The sequence below is a fragment of the Eptatretus burgeri genome, chromosome 9, assembly GCF_056783735.1.
Source record: "Eptatretus burgeri isolate ZD-2024b chromosome 9, Ebu_testis_v1, whole genome shotgun sequence".
NCBI classification, from domain to species: Eukaryota; Metazoa; Chordata; class Myxini; order Myxiniformes; family Myxinidae; genus Eptatretus; species Eptatretus burgeri.
This window is the reverse complement of record NC_140969.1, coordinates 104,374,820-104,395,485: the sequence shown is the minus strand read 5'-3', so window position 1 is coordinate 104,395,485 and position 20,666 is coordinate 104,374,820. Positions and strand designations below refer to the sequence as shown.

The following is a 20,666-nucleotide window of genomic DNA, read 5'->3' as shown; positions in this document are numbered from 1 at the left end:
AGGGCAGGAGAGGATGCAAGGAGTGGACAATATGGATACAGAAGGAAACTCCAAAGAGGGAAAAACAGGAAATTTTGATGGAGGGATTGGAATGGGGAGGGAGGGGAGGGTTAATGAGGGGAGAAAAGATCAGAGTATTGGAATGGGCATGATCTGAGATAGCAGTGAACATCTGTCTTGAAGACCTGGAGGAAAGAGTGAGATTTAAAGAATGTGGAAGTTGATTCCACAGAAAGGAAAAATAAAAATAAAAAAAGAGGAACAAATCTAAAGGTTTTCATTCCACATTGCCAAACTGCACGACCGAGGTGTGAGGCAGGGGAACCAGCCCAGAGCAGTACTCCATCAAACTGCGGATGAAGGCTTTTTAGGAAGAGAGGAGTGCAGGTGTGCCAAGGAATGACTTTGTACAACAGAGGATGCCCAGTTGGCCACTAGCTTTGGAGGCCAACTTTGAAATGTGGTTTACCCAAGAAAGAATATGGCTGAGGGTGAGACCCAGGAATTTGAATAACTGAACTTCCTCGAGAAGGTTGAGAAAGCAGATGGGAGGGATTTGTGGTATGGTCCTTTCAGAAAGAGAAAATCAGTGTGTGGGATTTCTTAGAATTAAAAGACATATTTCAAGTGTTTGACAAACTTGTTATTTTGTCACGGTCTGAAGAGACGGAACAGGCTGCTGCCTGTCTGTCAGAAGGATGAGGGATGTCATGATGGAGGGTGAATAATCATCAGCAAGGAGAAAAAAAAGGATTTTCCAGGGAGTCAGAGATATCGTTGATAAAGATTAGGAATTGGAACGGGTAAAGAACACTGCCTTGGAGTACTCCAGCTTTAACAGGGAGAGGAGATGAAAGGGTTCCATTGAGGCCACACATTGGCTATGAGAGGGGAGGAAGTCAGCATTCCAAGAGTGGAGTTGGCCTTGGATTCAATATGGAGAGAGTTTCAAAAGCAAGGTGAGATGCCAGACTGAGTCAAAAGCTCGAGATACTTCCAGAGAGACGGCCCTGATCTCATGTCTGATATTAAGGGCCTCCATCCATTGTTGGGAGAGTAGTAGCATCATGTCCAAGGTAGAGTGATCGGGTCTAAATCCTAATTGATGATCTGAAATGAGGTCATTGGAGAAAAAGGAATGATTTTATGTCAACTGTGATTATGGATTCCGTGACCTTGCTGTCGATTGGAAGTAAGCCAATTGGATTGTAGTTAAGAGGATCCGTTTTTGCAACTTGTAACCTCTGCCAACGAAGGTGGAAGGAGTGTTACGTTTCACCGCTGTGTTGTCTGTCTGTGAGCAGGATATCTCAAATCATTGTGGACGAATTCTGACGGAACTTGATGCACAGGTTTGGTGTGTGACAAGGTCGAATTGGTGAGCTTTTGCTGAAGATTCAGATCCGGATCCACATCCGATACCCTTTTAATTTAAGAAGTGATTCTTCATCATTGAGAGATGGGGCCAAAAACGATATTTCAAAAAGTTATGGACGAGGTATGATAAAACTTGGTGGACGAGTTGGGGAGGTGACATAGACGGTCATTGTTAATAACAGCCTCGAGCTTTACATTTTAGTGGCAATTGGACTTAAGAAATGAAAATATATGTATGACAATATAATAGTGATATGTCCAAGTGTATATTAACAAATTGTAACCTGTGAACACTTTCGGTGAGTTAATTTTAATTTACACATGTGGAATGGACGTAACTGTTGATACTATTAACATCACGTTCTTTGTTATTACGATTGATATCGCAGGTGACATTTTGTATATTTGTATTCCTCAACAACCTCTGTATAGTTCATCTGTGGAATGTTGTTGCAGGATCTTCATATGTGCTCAGGCGTCCATCTGTCCATCCGTCCGTCTTTTTTCGTACGTCCATTCGCTGTCCCTCCAGATATGACTGCGATGTGTCACGTTTCCAAAAATGTTGAAGTTATGATCAGAGTCCTGAAAATGTTTCTTCTCTCATTGGTGTATCATGTATGCATGATTATATGTGTGACTGTTAGCTTCCGGTTAATTCATGTTGCTATGGTGACCAACTTTGGTGGAGAATCAGAAGTGATCACTAAATATGTTGTTATAGTTTTCGGGATTTATGATACAACTCATCATTTGATGATAGGTGCATGAAGACCTGACTTGCTACAATGAATGAAAACACAGGTCAAGCAGCAAGGAAAAGGACTCTTGTATTCCAAGAAATGCATCATATGGCAACTCGAGAGGGAGCAAAAACTTGTCACACCAAAAGGAGATGATTGAAAGACAATTGACAATGAAAGACAAGTTTGGTTTAGGTAACTTGAAATGCAATGGCAATTTCAGAGATGTATCTGATCGGCTTCCTGGGGAATTTACAGTAAGCCCGTCTGCATCAACTTGCTGGCACAAGGACTGTCGCTCGTGTTATACAAGGACAGAGAAACTTGAGAGATTGTAAAAGGTAAATATGAGGGAACAGCAACTCCACACAAGTTCACCGACATCCACATCGACTGTCCCTGCCCGGTCATCAACATTACCTCGACGGAGCAAGTCGGCACCTGTAAACTGGAATCTTTGTATCTTTTACAAAGAAGAAACAAAGGAAAAACTGCATGTTATACAAGAGTTGCAAGTTAGTCAGAGGATACTTGAAGCATCAACATATGACCAAACTTTGAGTGTAACTTACGTCTCACTTGTGTCAATGACCCCACAGCCGCTGATGGTAAACATCACCAGAGCTGCCATCCGACTTTCTCCCATGGAATCTCTTACGTAGGTCTTCAGGCACCGCAGGTAAGAAAATGAGAGTTCTGCCTCACAGGAGCCGACACTACAGAGAGAGTACATCCAATATGGAGGAGAACTTTGATCAATGGAAATACAACACGAAAACAATCCTTCCGGCCTACCCTCTTGTGCCTCATCTGCATATACTGTATTTTACAAGCCAATCCACACACGTCATACCTAGTTGCTCTACGATGATTGGCACGTGCAAAAGACAAACATTCCTGGATATACTTCAGCAGAAAGGGCCCAAAACATCCAATATCCACAGGTTGTAAGATATGGGAACAGTGCGGAGGAAGAACGAACAGCACAACATTGTTTTCCTTGGCCCAGTTGATCAGGTCAATCGCTACGTGGCTTCTGTGACCATCATACAGGACAAGTATTGTGTCTGAAGCATCCCAACATTGTACATATTTCATGAAATGGTCCTGCATACAAGTTTCGAAAAACCTGGGAATTTGACCATCTCATCTGTGTCAGGATTCCATCAACACCAACAGTCTTCCCATGCATCAAGTCTGGCACCATTCACTGTCCAGAAAAACAAAGAAAGGTGGTATCTGATTATTCCCTGTGCATTAACCACTCCACTAATGGTAACAATCTTGTTTCTTTCAGCCATAACAGCTTGAGATTGATATCCTCTACCTGCAACAACATTACGTGGCTTGTACTCTGTATTAATGCCCTTCTCATCTACATCTATACTCATAAATGGCTGTGTGTGTGTGTGTGTGTGTGTGTGTGTGTGTGTGTGTGTGTGTGTGTGTGTGTCTCCATAAATTCAAAACCATAAAACCTGGCAGCCTGAAACTTTGCATGCATACTTGTAGAGCTCCAAGGAAGCACAAGAGTAAAAATTGGGTGTTAAAGTTAATTAAAACATCACTTTTGAAGATAATTAATGGCCTTATTTAATTATATCCTTTATCATGCACATCCTCGGCCGCCTCATGCTCTGGGGTCATAAGACATCTCCTGGGTAACCTCGCTTGGGTCTAAAGCTGCCATGTTTTGTGGTCCGCTCAAACATGCCTCGATGTGGAACAGGCCACAATGATTGTTTGACGATAAAGTTTCTTTTTTTTCCTACTTTCCTCACTCATATTATGGAATGCCTGTTCATGATAGCTACGAATCGCAGTATACATAACTTTTGTAAGTATTATAGTTTTCAAATCAAGAGCTTGGAGCGATTTCATGCATAATATGATACGATTTTCCACGATCTACTCTCACTGACTAAAGTCTTCTTCTTCTTCTTTCGGCTGCTCCCGTTAGGGGTCGCCACAGCGGATCATCCGTATGATCCGCATAGTGATTTGGCACATGTTTTACGCCGGATGCCCTTCCTGACACAACCCTGGTCGCCTCTTACAACACAGGGATATGGTACACCTATTTTAACCGGGGTATACACCGGCCCAGTATACTGGTACTCATTTCGCCGACTTCGGAAGGATGACAGGCTGAGTCAACCCCCTGGTGTATTAATTCAGTGGCCCAACGGGGGCTTGAACTCAGGACCTTTTGGATCCCAAGCCGCTGCCCTAATCACTGCGCCAACACCAGGCTCACTGACTAAAGTATGTAATAAAAATATTATTTTGGTTTTGAGGATAGAATATTGTCCGGACTAAATAAGTGTTGAAATCTGGAGTGAAATCTGATAATTTAAAGAAATAACTAGTCTTGTAACTCTGCTGATACACCGATTTACTTTAAGCAAGCAAGGTTATGTTTACTCCTTCTCCATAGATACACAAGAAAATGTGAAATTTCCAAAGAATTAAATTGATCTTTATCTACTGTTTGGAGAATTATATTAAGTGAACAAAAAAAATTGAGGAATGTGCCAAAATTAATCAGCTTTATTGAACCATATGATTTAATGCATTCACTGCTTGACATTGTGACCTGTCTCGCAGAAGGGCTGCTTATCCGTAGCATCTGCCAGATCTATGTCTATATTTTCATCGATTTCACGAGGTGCTCTACCGGGAATTAAAGCAAATCTGGTGAAAAACGGACGTTTTAAAATGGTTATAACGTTTGCACTAACCGCGAACTGATGTTCCGCGTGATGCGTGCACAGACGAGCAGGCAACGTGGCGGATTATCTGCAATGTTTATTTCATGGGCGATTAAACTTTGTGATGTCTCCGGGTTTGTTCTATGTTAAACAGCAACTCCTTTGTGGATAAAGTCATTCCTTGAACAAATTCATTTTATTTCTTTAAATGCTGTGGGCACGGTGAAGACCGGCTATAAAAGTTAATGGGATCCTATGTGGTATGCACCCACAGCCTGACCAGCCGTTCCTTATCCACCATTTAAATGGAGTGCTAGCTTGAGTGCTTAAGCCACTTGCCAAGCGCCCTACAGTCGATGGTGGTACCATGCCACGTTATTCTGAGCGAATCGTTCACTCACTGCGGATGCTTTTCCAAACCACGTCATTCAAAGTGAGTGGTTCGTGCTCCGTCATCCACATGCATATGACACATGCATATACGGTACCGCCCCACACTTGGATCCACCCTTGGTCTGTATGACTGCGGTGAAAACATAACCTCCATCCAAAACATCTCTGGGAACAGTAATGGACGGATTCGGACGAAACTTGGTAGACGAGTTGGTTAGGTTAAATGAACAAGCCACAGATCTCCTAATGTCTCTGTTCCTCACTGTTTTGTCCTTACCTCTCCTGCCCCTCTTGTCTCATGCCCTGATGCCCTCCCCCCCCCCCCCTTGAGGTGTGTTGTGTGTTCGCTCTGATACGAGCCTCGATAAATGTATACAAAAAAAAAAACCGGATCATTAAATTTTAGTTCAGGTTCGAATCCAGACCCGGCCGATTAGTGGGATACAAAACTTCAACTAATCAGCCTGGTGGAGGTATGCGCTCTACCGAGTGGCCGCTGTAGTTCTGGCCGTGACAACATTCCAGTATAATGAGGCATGTACATGCATGGATTTCATATTGTCATATGTGAAGTATGTAAAGAGTATTATGTGATATGATACACAAGGAAATCACACGCAGGTGGAGGTCATTCAGCACATCATGCCTGCGCCACATCAACACCACACTAATTTATTAACACAAGATCAAAAGAAGGAAATACAAAAAGGTTTTTCAAATTTTTTTGTAGCTTTGTTTGTATGTTTTTTCCTTTCAGGGGAGGGGGCATGGGCATAGACAGTCTAGGGTTTAAGAAAAAAAAATCAACCACACACCCTTTGACGAGACCCCCACCAACAGCACTCCATACACATGTTTACAATCACCCATCAATGCTCAAACTACCTAAAAGTCGTATCAACATCCCCATACCCCTCTATATCCATAACTTCCAGGTACCTATATAATTCTAATTTAAACTTATTAACTGTTTCTGCTGCCCTACCTTTCCAGGGAGACCATTCCATGCATTAACTACTCTCTGAGTGAAAGACCCCTACCTTACTACCGTCTTAACTCTCCTCTTCTTTACTATCAGGCTACGGCCCCTGGTCATATCACTGTCTACTCTGCTGAATAATTCATCTGCACTTATTTTATCAATACCTTTCATTATCTTAAACATCATCATCATATCTCCTCGTAACCGTTTTCTTCAGCCGCTCCTCAGAGCTGAGTCTCGCGAGGCCCGGAATCAATCTCGCAACCCTGCGCTGAACCCTCTTTATGGCATGTGTCCTTCCTGAGTTGTGGTGACCAAAACTGCACACAATATTCCATATGTGACCCTCACTAAATTCCTGTACAATGTTAACACCACCTCTTTTTGATTTATATATAATCCCCCTCCTTATAAAACCTAAAACCCTATTTGCTTTACCTATAGCTGCCTGGCATTGTGCTGCCTGCTTACCTCTGACATCTATTACCAGCCCCAGATCCTTCTCCTGTGTGACACGCTCCAAAATTACCCCTTGGGATCTCTGTTTTCATTGCTCTTTCGCATTCCCGACACCTTACACTTTCTCTGGTTAAATTCCATCCACCAATCTTTTACCCAATCTATGCAAGTCTCAATACTTTCCTGAATCTGATCACCACCCCATCTGCTATCCACCTCACCTCCAAGCTTTGTGTCATCCGCAAATTTGGAAAGCTTACTCTTCACCCCACTATCCAAATCGTTGATATAAATTATGAATAGTCATGGTCCGAGTACTTATCCCCGAGGTACCCCACAACTTCCATCCTCCCACTCAAAGCAACTCTTTGTTTCCTATCACGAAGCCAGTTTGCAATCCAATTATCCACCTGACCAGCCATTCCACAAGCCCTCATCTCGGCTACTGGTTACATCATTGCTGGGAGCGTGTCTGTGCCGTTGTGCCCCACTTTCCAATTAGCTCGTACTAATTTTGCCGACCCAGAAAGGATGACAGTTTTTTTTGTTGTATACGTTGTCGAGGCTCGTATGAGAGCCAACACACAACGCCCAGCAAGGGGGGCATGAGACAAGAGGGGCAGGAGAGGGAAGGACAAAACAGTGGGGGAACAGAGGCATTAGGAGATCTGTGGAAGGGAGAGGGAAGGGGCAGGGAACATGGGGAATACAAGATGGACGTTACAGGGACTTTCAGGAAGGAAAGCAGGGAATTTGAACGAGGTGGGTTTGGGGTGTATTAATGGGGTTAGAAAAGATCGAGGATTTGGACGGGGGACGATAAGAGGTGGTGGTGAACAGCTGTTTTGAAGGCCTGGAGAGAAGAATGGGATTGAAGAGAGTGAGGTAGTTTATTCCAAAGGTGGAAAAAAAGAGGAATGAGAGAGTGAAGGTGAGTAGTGATTCGTGATTTTGGTAGTTTTACCAGAAGGGGGTTGTGGTCGGACCTTGAGCGCCCTGAGGAAATGTGGTGGGGACAAATCGCAGACAGAGCAGGGGGGATGAGACTGGAGAGGAAACTGCAGAAGACAGAAAGACCACCGACCTGCCTGCGGTGAGAGAGTGAGAAGCCTAAAGACTCAGCCTCATCGTGGGAGATGCCAATGATCCGAAATGCCTTTGTTTCCACAGCATGAAGCCAAGAAAGGTGGGAGGCAGGAGCACCAGCAAAGAGGGGAGAGCATTTGCTCCATCAGGGTGTGGACGAGAGCTTTGTATGTGGTCAGGAGCACAGGTGGGTCGAGGAAGGAATTTGCACTGTGCAGGATTCCCAGTCGGCGACTGGCTTTGGAGGCCAGGTTGAAAATGTGGCTTTCCCAGGAAAGATTATGGCAGATAGTGAGACCCAGAAGCTTGGAAGAAAGGACTTCTTCCAAAGGATTGTTGAGAAAGTGGATGGGGGGGGGGGGGGATTCCAAACGGTCCTTTCGGAGAGACATAGTGAGAGAGTGAGATTTGTCAGGATTGAAACACATGTTCAACGTGTTGGACCAGCTTGTGACTTTATCCAGATCTGCAGAAGATGAAGAAGCTGCTGCTTGCCAATCTGAGGAATGACAGATGGTACGGCAGAGGGTGGAGTCATCAACAAAGAGATAAAGAGGATTTTCCAGAATCGGAGAGATCATTGATGAAAACCAGAAAAAGAACAGGGCCCAGAACGCTACCTTTGAAGAACTCCAGCCTGGTCAGGAGGAGGGGATGAAAGAACTCCATTTAGGACCGCCCATTGACTGCGACAGGAGAGGAAGTCTGCGAGCCATAAATGGAGATGGCCTTGGATACCATCGGAAGAGAGTTTGGTGAGCAGGGCAGGATGCCAGACCATGTCAAAAGCACGCGATATGTCTATGGATATGGCTCTGATTTCATGTCCGGCATTGAGGACCTCCATCCATTGATGGGAGAGCAGAAGCAGTATATCCAGGGTAGAGTGACTGTTCTGAATCCAAATTGATGATCGGAAATCAGGCCATTGAAGAAGAGGAAGGATTTAATGCCTGAAGCGATGATGGATTCCATAACCTTGCTGATGATTGGGAGAAGGCCGATTGGTCTGTAGTTGCAGGGATCTGTTTTTGCACCTTTTTATCCAGGGCAGTAATTTTTGCTGATTTCCAAGCAGATGGCAGATGACCTTGAGCAAATGAGAGGGTGAGTATAACAGAGAGAGGGTGAGCAAGCACAGAGGAGCAGGCTTTGAGGACACATGGGCTGATGCCGTCTGGACCGGTTGCAGAATCTGAGTCGAGGTTTGACAGCAAGTTCTCCACCTTGTCAGGAGAAAAGGACACAGAGTACAGGGACATTTGGGTGTGACTGGGTAAGGTGGGTACAGAAAGCGATGGGTTTTGGGCACAATATTTCGAAGCAAACACTGAGTTTAGGCATTCAGCCTTTTCACGTGCGGTATCAGTAGTGTGGACATTTAAGGTAAGGGAGGGGATGGAGGGGGAACATAAACCTGAAACAGATTTGATTGGACGTCGCCGGATTTTGAGGCGGGAGAGAGGGTTGAAAGGTCAGACTTGAGCTGAGAAAGATGTTGTTTTCTGGCTCTCCTGAGGGTAGATACACACTTGTTCCGAGCTTTATGGAAGGAACTGAGATTACCCTCAGTTGGGTTTGCTTACCATGAGGCAAAGGCACATTGTTTCAGGATAATTGCCTCACCACAAGCTTCAGTGAACCAAGGGCAGGAGGAAGCGTAGGACAACTGAACACGAGAGGGGATAAATCTGTGCATGAGGGAGAGCAAGTTTCTTTCAAAGAATTCCCAAGATGAGTTGATGTTGGAGAAAGTAGCGATAGGAGACCAGTCTATAAGTTTGATAGCTGCTTGGAGACCCTGCCAGTCGGCTTGAGTCAAATGCCAGATTCGAGGGCGGTGAGATGGTTCTCTGATAACAGCCAGAGAGATGTCCACTTTGACAAGGACATGATCAAAAGAACCGATTGGAGCAGCTGAAGAACACCAGACATTGTCAGGGAAGTTTCTCAAAATCAGGTCCAGAAGAGATGGAGTACCAATGGTTGAGATCCGGGTCGGGAAGTTGACCGATTGGTCAGTCCAATGAGTCGCAGAAGTCTTTTGCCGAGGTGCCATGACAGGTGAGAGAGGTACCCACACCGAGCCAACTGACATAATGACAATTGAAGTCACCACATATGAGGAAGAGAGAGTTCGGATGAAAAGATAGAAGTTGGTCCATGTTTTGGATAGGGAGGTGTACATGAAGTCATCACTGTTTGGTGGATGGTACAGTGCACATATAAACATGAGGTGGGAGTGGAGGGGACACCGTAACCAGAGGTATTCCTGGGGGTGTGGGGGAGTGAGGGCAGTGCATGGAGAGTGAGGAATAGAGTCTTTGATGAAGAGAGCAACTCCTCCACGAGGACGAGGCTCAGGTCTGTTATACCGGAGAGGGAGTAACCAGGGAGAGATACTTGGGAGTCAGACACGTCTTGGGAGAGGAAAGTTTCTGTTCGGTCGATTATGTCTGGTTTGTCAGTGGCAACCTGTACGGAAAGATCTGAAAGGTTTGAGCGTAGGTCCCGGATATTTGAGGTCCACAATATTAATGAAGAGGGAGGGGAGGAGGCTTTGGGTGCAGGGGATGGGATGGGAGGGGAGGGGGTGGGAAGGACAAGGGAGGGGGGGAGGGGGAGGGTAGGACAAGGGAGGAGGGGGGGAGATAAGGGGAGTTGTTGAAAGAGTATGGGGGATTGCAGAATAGCTCGGCGAGGGGCCGGATGAGGAGGAGAAAAGGCTCTGTGGTTCTGTGGGAGAGGGGGGCAAGAGAGGGGACAGAAGGCAGTTGAAGATTTGAGGAGGTGGAGTGATGAGATGGAGGTGAGAGGGCAGTGGAAGGAGGCAGTTTTGCGGATGAGAGGCGGTGGCAACTTTGAGAAAGGTGAGGGAGGGGGGGAATGGTGGGAGAAGGGTGAGTGGGGAGAGTTGAGGGAGAAAGGTGAGGGGGAAGCTTGGAGTGATGGTTGCTTTGAGAAGGAGGGGTGAGAGGGGTGAATTAGCACTGAAATTGGAAAAAAAGAATGGTTGATGGAAAGCGAACATTCATTGCAAACTGGGGTTTTTTAGATCAGAGATGCGATTAGAGACATTTCTTGAGGGATCCAAAAAGGGAAATTCAGAGAACTAGTGCGTGCCCGTAGGTGCGTGCCCGTAGGTGCGTGCCCGTAGGTGCGTGCCAGTATGTGCAGCTTCGTTCCTTCGCTCTCGTAAACGACGACTGGATTGGGGCATTGTTTCAATTAGATCGGACCAACCGTATCATAAATGGCCATAACTTGGGAAACACCTGGGAAACATACTCAGGTCCCCAGCTTCAATTGGGACGTCATATCAAACGAAGAAGAAGAATTGTGATGCCCCCTCGTCTCCCCCCCCTCGTCTCTCCCCTCCCCCCCTCGTCTCTCCCCTCCCCCCTCGTCTCTCCCCCAGTCTCGCCCCACCTCTCTCGCACCCCTCTCTCTCTCTCACCCCCTCTCCCGTCCCCCTCTCTCGCCACCTCCTCTCTCCCCGTCTTGAATTGTGAGGCCCCTCTCTCTCACTCCCTCTCTCCCTCTGCTCTCCCGCCCCCCTCTCTCTCGACCCCCTCTCTCTCGACCCCCTCTCTGTAAATGTATTCACAAATGTCTACCAAGGACAACAATTAATTCAAACCTTGGGAAACAGCTGAACTGGATGAAGAACGATATCAAACCTTGAAAAGGCACATACTCAGGTCCCCAGCGTCGATTGTGACATCATACCAAACGAAGAAGAAGATTTGTGACGTCAATCGTGCAAAAAAACAAAAAATAATAAACATTAATTGTGACATCATTCGTGACGTCATATCACCGTGTCCTGTCATTGGTTGACAGACGTTATTGGTCATTATTGGTTGACAGACAATATATAGGTCGTTATTGGTTGACAGAGATTGGTCATTGTATCACGTTATTCTTTTTATTACTGCCAATTATTGTGCTATTATTATTAATATGTTGTTCTCATTATTCTGAGATATCTTTGGGGAAAAAAATGGCATGATAAGGTGGAACGACACTTCAGCTGCGATATATACACCTTTCCAACACTGAAAAAAGCAATAAAATGGCCGTAACTTGGGAACCACTCGTCCGATTAATATCAAACCTTGAAAAGGCACATCCGTGGGTCCCCGGCAATATTCCTGCCAGGTTTGAATCAGATCGGACCGGCGGTCGTCGAGAAACGGCGGTCGCAGACACACACACACACACACACACAGCTGGAATTATAGATAGATGGAGAGAAGAAACGCTGTAACAGTTGGATTTTTAGGCAAGGTATGAAGGAGAGGTCGAATTGAGAGCAGTCGTTGAAATAGTAGAAGAGTTGTGCATTATGATACAGTAAAGAGTACCACACGGGTGAAAGAGGAAGATGAAGCATTATAAGATATCGGTGTTATTATTACTATTGTTTGAGAGAGTTTTCATCAGATTAGGTCATGGAAGTGTTGTAGAAAAAATCGTGAGGTGAAATGGTGAAATTGGATCGTAAACGCAGGGGGTGGGAACAGATCACGTGGTTACGGGAGTGTGGTGGCGTGACAGAGGTGCTCCAAGGCAGACACGAGCGGGGGGAACAGCACAACCCTGCTTTATTGCACGAGCGAGAGTGTGAGCGTGCGTTGCCCATAACTTCACTTTATTGCATACTCGATGCACTCTACAAGCCACACGACCTCCAGGCTCCACAGACCACAACGGCTACAGCAACTACAACAACGCCTCAGGCGACGCGCACTCCTATATCCCATGCAAGCACGTGACCACTCTAAAACCACTCCTCCACCATGCTCCCCACATCATGCCCTGCCCCCGCAGGCCCACTACACCACACCCCTCGCTCCTAAAACTATGATTATCAAATGACCATCATCATAATAAGCATATCCAGCACAGAATACCATGACATAAAAGCAGAGAGGTACAAAAACGATAATAACCAAAAGCATAGGCTCATCACACCATATAACGTGTCGCTGTGAGCGAGTCGAACTGCAATGGTCAGGTTTCGAAGACCGAGTTGCACAACGAACCCACAAAAACCCTGACCGCGTTACAGATATCAAAAAGCAAGGCGGGAAGCACAGCATCACTACGCAGCAGAAGCGCCCCCAGGCGGCTCATGCCCACACGCCCTCCGGCAAGGTCGCGGCGACCTCCCGAGCAAACCTCCCCCGGCACCATCAAACGCCCCCGGCCGACATGGCGGCACATCTCCCCCAGACAGACCCAAATCAGGTAAACATTCCGAGCCCGGAAGCCCGTTGTCTGGAAGCCCCTGGGCGCCAGCGCAGCCGACCTTGTCGAGAACAGAGGTTTCTCCCGCCCGGCGCCAAGCCCGTCCGGCCTTGGGCGATGATGCTGAACAGCGCCGACGGCTGGGTGCACCATCAGTCCCATAACAAACCCACGCATTACAATCAGCCGAGATTCCAACGTACGTCCAAACGGCATCGGGCGAGAACAGAGAGTAGCGCCCCAGGCGCCAGGCACGTCTGACCTTGCCGAAACCAGGGGTGGGGGTAACACTGAACAGCGAACCAGCCCCGGCTCTGAGTCGATCTCTGAGACCCACACGCAATTAGATGGCAGCAAACCTAGCAATCCCATACAAAAACACACATCAAATCCACTCATGTCATAAAGCAACAAGAACATCGCTTGCACAGATGCAACCTCCCCTTTTTGTACAGCGCGTTCTCCCAAAATAATCCCCACATATGACAGAGTAACGAACCGTGGGCTGCCCACGCAGCTGGAGGTCAGTAAAACCTCTTTATTTGCCACGATCGCCCCCAAAGCCTTCACATCACATCGGTCATAACGAAAATCCCATCGACTGATCCCCGCCAAACATATTCTCACACACGAACTGTCGGCATTTATTTCAACAACGCTAAACTGCATCACTTGAGCAATGAAAATCAAATACGCAACAAACAGCAACCCATGAATCACATCACGTGTCCATCTCTCGGTTGTCGTCGCGACGTAGCGATTGTTATGATGATTTGCTAGGTGGTCATATTTTGGACCATTAGCTGTGTGTTAATCAGCTGTCAGGATTCAAACCTTGCTTTAAGATGTTGCTTTAAATGTTGCATGTTGCCCTAACTGTTCCTTTGGACAGCCTTTATCACTCTCCTGTTTTTATGTCCTTGGGAGAACTGTGTATGCTGATATCCCACACATTCCTGTTCTTAGTCATCACCAGAGTTTTGCCTTTGCTATCAGCAGGTGCCAGTGTAGGGGTGTAGGAGTCTTAGAAAGTTATTAGTTTGCAAGATGAACTGTTGGGTTGCGAATCTGAGGATTGACTGATTCAACTTCCCTGAGGGCCCCTAGGGAGGGGGGAAAGAAGCCCACTGCCGCATTTATTTCTTTATTTCTTTATCCCTTAGCACACACTTATAGTCCACACCCAGTTCTGCTTTTGTGTGATTATATAAACAACTGTTTTGAAGTAAGAATCTCAATGTGGTCCGGGGGCACCTGACTGAAGGGCCTTTGGGCTGCATTCCGCATGCGTAGTGCCATCTTCTGAAATAAATCGTATCATTCGAGAACCCTCATTCGACTCTGTCATTACTCGGCCGGGTGAAGAGTCATAACAATTGGCGATGAGGATGGGATGCGACTGATGCTGGCGGTGTGGACGGCGGGACTCCACTTGGTGTACAGCGATCGCAAGGGTTCAGCTAAAGGTACGTGGAAATTGCACGTATAGGGCACCTAAGACAGGGCGCCCTAGTTAGGTGAAAACTGTACACTTGGTGGGCAGCGCCCCGCTGGACGCAGCTCCAGGATCTGCTCGGATCAAGAACTGTAACGGTAAAACATATGAGGTGATTCGAATGCGGTTTGTTTGAAGGGCACAAAGAGGGCTGGCAGGCCGTATGTTAGAACCGGTAAGGGTCGAGGATAAAGGTATCCGTGTGAAATAAGGAGGGAACAGGTTGGAATCCTGTACCATAGAGAGGGAAGGTTAGAGGCCTTCATTGGGTTTGAGGCTATTAGGCGGCGGGTCGAAAGGGATCTCGGTCCCAGTGTAAAAGGAGAAACGATTTACAGCTATTAGGCGGTTGGTAAGATAAGAACAAAAGATGGGGAATAACTCTGCAAAGAACATAGAGTTACCCAAAGGAACAACACTTAAAGTTATCGGTGAAAGTGGAAAACACTGGAGAGCGTTTGCAGCGTGGCTAACGGAGTCACAAAGTGAGACAGGACGTAAGCGATTTGATTCAGAGGGAATCTTGAACCAACGGGGAAAAAAAACACAAAGTTAATGAGCCAGGAGAAGGGCTGTTTGTAGAGTTACCTATTTGGATGTATTTGTGAATACAATGTGGTGGGGAAGGTTGAGTTTTGTGTTAGACGTAAGTTGAGTGTTCCAACCTGGAACTTGTATGTGTGGAACAACTTGTATGTTTGTATGGAGATAATGATTGGTCGTCATCGTTAATGTGAAGACTTTGGACGAGGTGAATTGCGCACACCAAATTCGGAGGAAGGACGATGATGACCGATTCTGCACGTGTTGTTAATTCAGTGATGGGCAAATGTCATTTTGAGAGAGAGAGAGTGTGTGTGTGTGTGTGTGTGTGTGTGTGTGTGTGTGTGTGTGTGTGTGTGTGTGTGTGTGTGTGTGTGTGTGTGTGTGTGTGTGTGTGTGTGTGTGTGTGTGTGTGTTTGTGTGTGTGTGTGTGTGTGTGTGTGTGTGTGTGTGTGTGTGTGTGTGTGTGTGTGTGTGTGTGTGTGTGTGTGTGTGTGTGTGTGTGTGTGTGTGTGTGAACTCGATGGGGAATTGAATAATTAAAACCAGTTCAGCAGACATTTCGGGGATTATGTGTGAGAATTCCCTACAGTACTCGTGCTGTGGGATGTCAAATGGACCAACGTTCGGGTTTTCTCATGGTCCGATAAACTCTGTATGCTGTTTTGGCTTTGAACACTGTACGTGATACGTGATAAATGGATGGTCTCCACGGAGCATCATTTTGATTTCAAATTCAAATTCAGTTCTGTTTCCACTTTGCATGTTTCGTAAGGCTGATCCACGTTACGGGTTCGTTTTAACGTCAGTTTCAATTCTGGTTTCATTGTTGGGGTCATTAAGCATGTTTTATACTTGATTTTCATAAATCTGGGGAAAAAAAACTGATATTTTATGGGGTTTTGCGAGTCACGTGACGTGCCGTAGGATTTAACAGGCGCGACGAAAGCACGAAATCGTCCCGTCGAAGGACAGCTTATCGTGAGGGTTTACGAGATGGATTAGCACATTTTACAAAGTTTGGGGACGCCCTTCTTAGGATTCTGTAAAAATTCCGATTTAAAACGAACGTATTTGAGATGTCGTCAAATATTTGTTACGTGAGTTTGATCGTAAAAACCAACGCGCTGATAAGACGTATTGCTCATGTGAGTGCGTGATGACGTAATCACGCATGGGCCCAGCGCGCTTTGTCAAACTTGAAAGTGCAATTAACACCCTGCTGTGAACGTGCCTGCTTGTCGGAGCAATGTACGAGAATTTCTCGAGGCGGCTGATTTTGAATATGGTGGACAAACTAGATTTTAAAGAGATAGCTTTGTGGTAAAATTAATTAATAAGGACATTGACGTTTCAAAGGATCGCTCGATTTTGTGTTTCGAGGCGAGTGCACGTGCTATCGGTACGTAGAAGCGACAATACTTTGAAACAAGGCTGTGATATATGTTTGTTCCGGTTGTTGTTGTTGTTGTTGTTGTTGTTGTTGATTGGGCTTCGTGACCGGAAGAGGAAAAGAAAAAAAAAAAAAAGAGACGCGGAAAAGGCGCAGGACCGAGGGATTTAGGATGGATGGAAAGGAGGATTTAAATGCTTTGAACAAGGAACGGATTTTATTTAAAGTGGGTTTATCTTTTAGCCGCGTCTCGCGTAGTGAACGCCGGCTCTAAGAGAGTTCCGCGTTGTTGTTGTTGTTGTTCTTCTTCTTCTTCTTCTTCTTCTTCTTCTTCTTCTTCTTCTTCTTCTTCTTCTTCTTCTTCTTCTTCTTCTTCTTCTTCTTCTTCTTCTTCTTCTTCTTCTTCTTCTTCTTCTTCTTCTTATTATTATTATTATTATTATTGTAAAGACAAAACCTTTAGGATGTGGCTCTTGGACACATTTGTCCTTGTCTACATGTCAGACATCCAAGAACAAGGACGTTTGGTAGGCTACGCACTTATGAGGATAGCGGTGTTTTTGGGGAAAATTACGGGCGGAGCTCGTGCTGTTTGAACACGCAGCCATCGTGGGCCTTGACGAGGGAGCGTTTCGATTCTCTGCCTGTCGGGGTCGAGCTGTTTGTCTGGAAGCGGACAGAAAAGCATGTCTGTTGTCTTTATATGAGCCTCTATCTGTCAGGATAAATTCATTGGATTTGGGAAGCATAAGCGGAATTAAAGGGATGTAGAGGAACGGTTGCTTAGCAACGACATCGATCTGGAAGGAATGGAATTGGCTTTGCACTGCACTCACTGTCGACTACGATGAAACAGGGCAGGATTATGAATACGTGGCCAAAGCACATAGAGATTACACCGTCAAACGCTCTCTGATGACAACCAACCGATGGATCGGGAAGGAAGGAGCGGCAGTGGAGGTGAAACAAGCTGCCAGAGAGCGCGAACTAATGAAGCACAGAGAAGGACTAACACCGCACATCTCAATGGCAGTTAGTAACAGACATAGTGCAGGGGAGTTAGGAAGAATGGTGAACAGATTGAGATGCGCCCCAGAACCACAAGATGGGGCAACGAACACCAGAACACTTTACAGGCCGTCAGACAAGGAGATGGATGGAAGGTATGCTTGCCTGATCAAAATCTACAGTAGTGTACAGTAAGGTCTCTGGCCTTCACATCAACTCACCACGCACCCAGAGCAACTTCCAGTCCTGCAAGCTCTAGCCATGGTTGGAGCCTCATACGGAGGTATCATTTAAAAATTATCTTTTACACAAATACTTGTCATTATGTTGCAGTTGACTGCAGTGTTCAGTGCAGTGGCATGCTGTAAACCTTGTAGTAACGGAGACAGTGACAGAACCTTTGACGACACAACATGCAACTCCTGGTACTGACACTACTCCTTTGTGGGGGGGACCTATCACTAGGCAACACACTAACACACTCAAGCCAAAGAAACCGTATACACCTCCGTGGCAAAGGGGGACACGGAAATGAACCAGTACCAACCCCACAGCGACATAGGAGGGGAGCGGCTGGAGAAAGAATGGAAGCAGGTGAATACGCAAGGTTGGGGAAAACATACAACCAAGAACTAGATAAGGTAAAGATATTTTCAAAGGAACCTGGCAAGACCGCACCACTCATTTCCAGAGGGCTGACAACCATCCAGCCACAGCAGTTCATAGAACTGTCTTGCGTCCAAGCCGAGGAAACTTACGATTTGATAGAACGAAACGAGGAAATAAAATCGATTTGATGGTCTTATGCTATGACAAAACCTGTTGGGAGGGGGGGGACGTCAGAAAATGCAGAAAAGACAGAAGTGGCTTGGCAGAACAAAACGCAAGACAAACCCCAGCGGGGGCACTTTGCACAAATAGGATTCATATGGGGTCAACACGCATCTCTAATTACCCAAGTTCCATGGGCCCCTAAAGAACCCTTTTGGAGTATAGTTGTGAAATCTTGTGAAAATACAGTAACCTCCCGGAGAAGAACACATTTCACTTATAGGTGTTTTCACCTATAAGGCTTGAAGCTCTCACTAGCGATCGAGTGGAACGCAAGGAGGGTTACGCAGGGTGGAGATCTATATTTCATGACTGGGGAGACTGGTTACTGTGCCTGGTAGGGGCAGCAATCCTAATCATCATAGGAATCATTTTTGGAGTATTTCTGATCAAACGTCTCATTTCCATTTGTCTAAAGAAATGCTGTGAAGCCTCACCCCTCACCCAGGCCATCATAATAATTAACAGCGAACTCATGGAGGAAGACCCCGAGGACCTCTGTATGGGGCCACAACCCGACCCGACCCCCACCGGCTGAGGAGCCAACAAGGTGTTCTGGCGGAGGGCGCCCTGGGGAAGACTCTTCCAGGTATTACTGATTACTTAACGAACTTTCAAGTGAAAAGGTAAGCCAAACATGGACTCACACATCTCACTACACACGAAGATACAGGAAGTTGTAACAAGAAAGAAAGGAAATCTACAAGTAAAATGCTGATGGAGGTTTATGATAGATGTGGCAGTGTTTTGACTAGCATATGCATAATCGTGGAAAATGGACAATACCAGGTAGTGAAGGCATGTATGGAAAATACTTGTATGACCCTTATATGTAAATATGCATCTCATGAGACTCTTTTGTCTTCTAGCGCAAGTTGAGAAAGGAGCTTACACCATGCCTTGAGCGCTCACAGTGCTGCTCACCCATTATTACATTTGCATATTGTAAATATTATTGTTGTAATTAGTGTTGAGTATAATTGCCTAAATAATAATGTTGCTGTTAATATTGTATAGACTTGTAGTGCCTTTAATATTGTGTGGACTTAACATCAAATTTGTATATGACAACTTAATGGGAGACTTGTGGCAGTGGGCAAGACAAAAGGCAGCAGAAGCTAACCTGAACCACCGGCAGTTGGGGACTTCTCATTTGGGGAATGTTGATGGCTATCCACGGCATTTGCAAATCCCGTTTGGCAGGCGCGGGGGCCTAGGGATAGCTGCTACATGAACCAAATAGGGGTCCACTCGGTTGGTGAGTATCAGGTGTGGCTGGGTATGGTCAAAATATGACCAAGGAGGGAAACTGTTATGATGATATGCTAGGTGGTCATATTTTGGACCATTAGCTGTGTGTTAATCAGCTGTCAGGATTCAAACCTTGCTTTAAGATGTTGCTTTAAATGTTGCATGTTGCCCTAACTGTTCCTTTGGACAGCCTTTATCACTCTCCTGTTTTTATGTCCTTGGGAGAACTGTGTATGCTGATATCCCACACATTCCTGTTCTTAGTCATCACCAGAGTTTTGCCTTTGCTATCAGCAGGTGCCAGTGTAGGGGTGTAGGAGTCTTAGAAAGTTATTAGTTTGCAAGATGAACTGTTGGGTTGCGAATCTGAGGATTGACTGATTCAACTTCCCTGAGGGCCCCTAGGGAGGGGTGAAAGAAGCCCACTGCCGCATTTATTTCTTTATTTCTTTATCCCTTAGCACACACTTGTCGTCCACACCCAGTTCTGCTTTTGTGTGATTATATATACAACTGTTTTGAAGTAAGAATCTCAATGTGGTCCGGGGGCACCTGACTGAAGGGCCTTTGGGCTGCATTCCGCATGCGTAGTGCCATCTTCTGAAATAAATCGTATCATTCGAGAACCCTCATTCGACTCTGTCATTACTCGGCCGGGTGAAGAGTCATAACAGCGATGACCTGCTTGTCGTCGACAGTTGCGATCCGCGAACTTCTTGAACACGACGGGCTCGCTGCAATTCCCCACTGAAATCGCCTGAACGACACGGGCGCGCGTTGTATCATGAGCGCAGCCGAAGCGCGAGAGCTCCTCGCAGCTGGCATGGCTCCCGTTGCTCCCGAACCATGCATCATCGTCACAGGAAGCAATGAACGGCAGCTCACGTTGCATCGTCGCGGCCCCCGTCGCCGGAACCTCACCCTCGCGTCTCGAGGGAGGCCCGGGCCCACACGGAGGTACGTGCCCCGAAGGAGGCACAGGTGCACCTGGAGTTACGAACTCCGAAACAGGAACTGCGAGCCCCTCCTCTCGCACCACGAACCGCGGGAGCGCAACCCGCTGACCCCGATGGGCAACCAAGATGTGTGCCCCGCCAACCGCCGGCAGCGCTTCACCGGCATACGTGTGCACTGCGAGGGT

The 20,666-nt window shown here is 46.3% G+C and overlaps 1 protein-coding gene and 1 long non-coding RNA gene across 2 annotated transcripts in view; one reads left to right on the top strand and one right to left on the bottom strand.

Moving 5' to 3' along the window:
- SLC24A4 (solute carrier family 24 member 4) overlaps positions 1 to 2,890 on the bottom strand; it is a 178,312-nt gene extending 175,422 nt beyond the window's left edge. Inside the window, exon 1 of the mRNA XM_085896455.1 lies at positions 2,693 to 2,890. The gene's annotated coding sequence lies outside the window, so the exon portion shown is untranslated. The remainder of the gene's footprint in view (positions 1 to 2,692) is intronic.
- An 8,434-nt stretch (positions 2,891 to 11,324) lies between these two features.
- Positions 11,325 to 20,157, top strand: LOC147020819 (uncharacterized). The gene is made up of 2 exons (XR_015061974.1): positions 11,325 to 14,487; positions 14,694 to 20,157. It is a non-coding gene; the product is annotated as an uncharacterized LOC147020819 (long non-coding RNA).
- Positions 20,158 to 20,666: the final 509 nt, after the last annotated feature.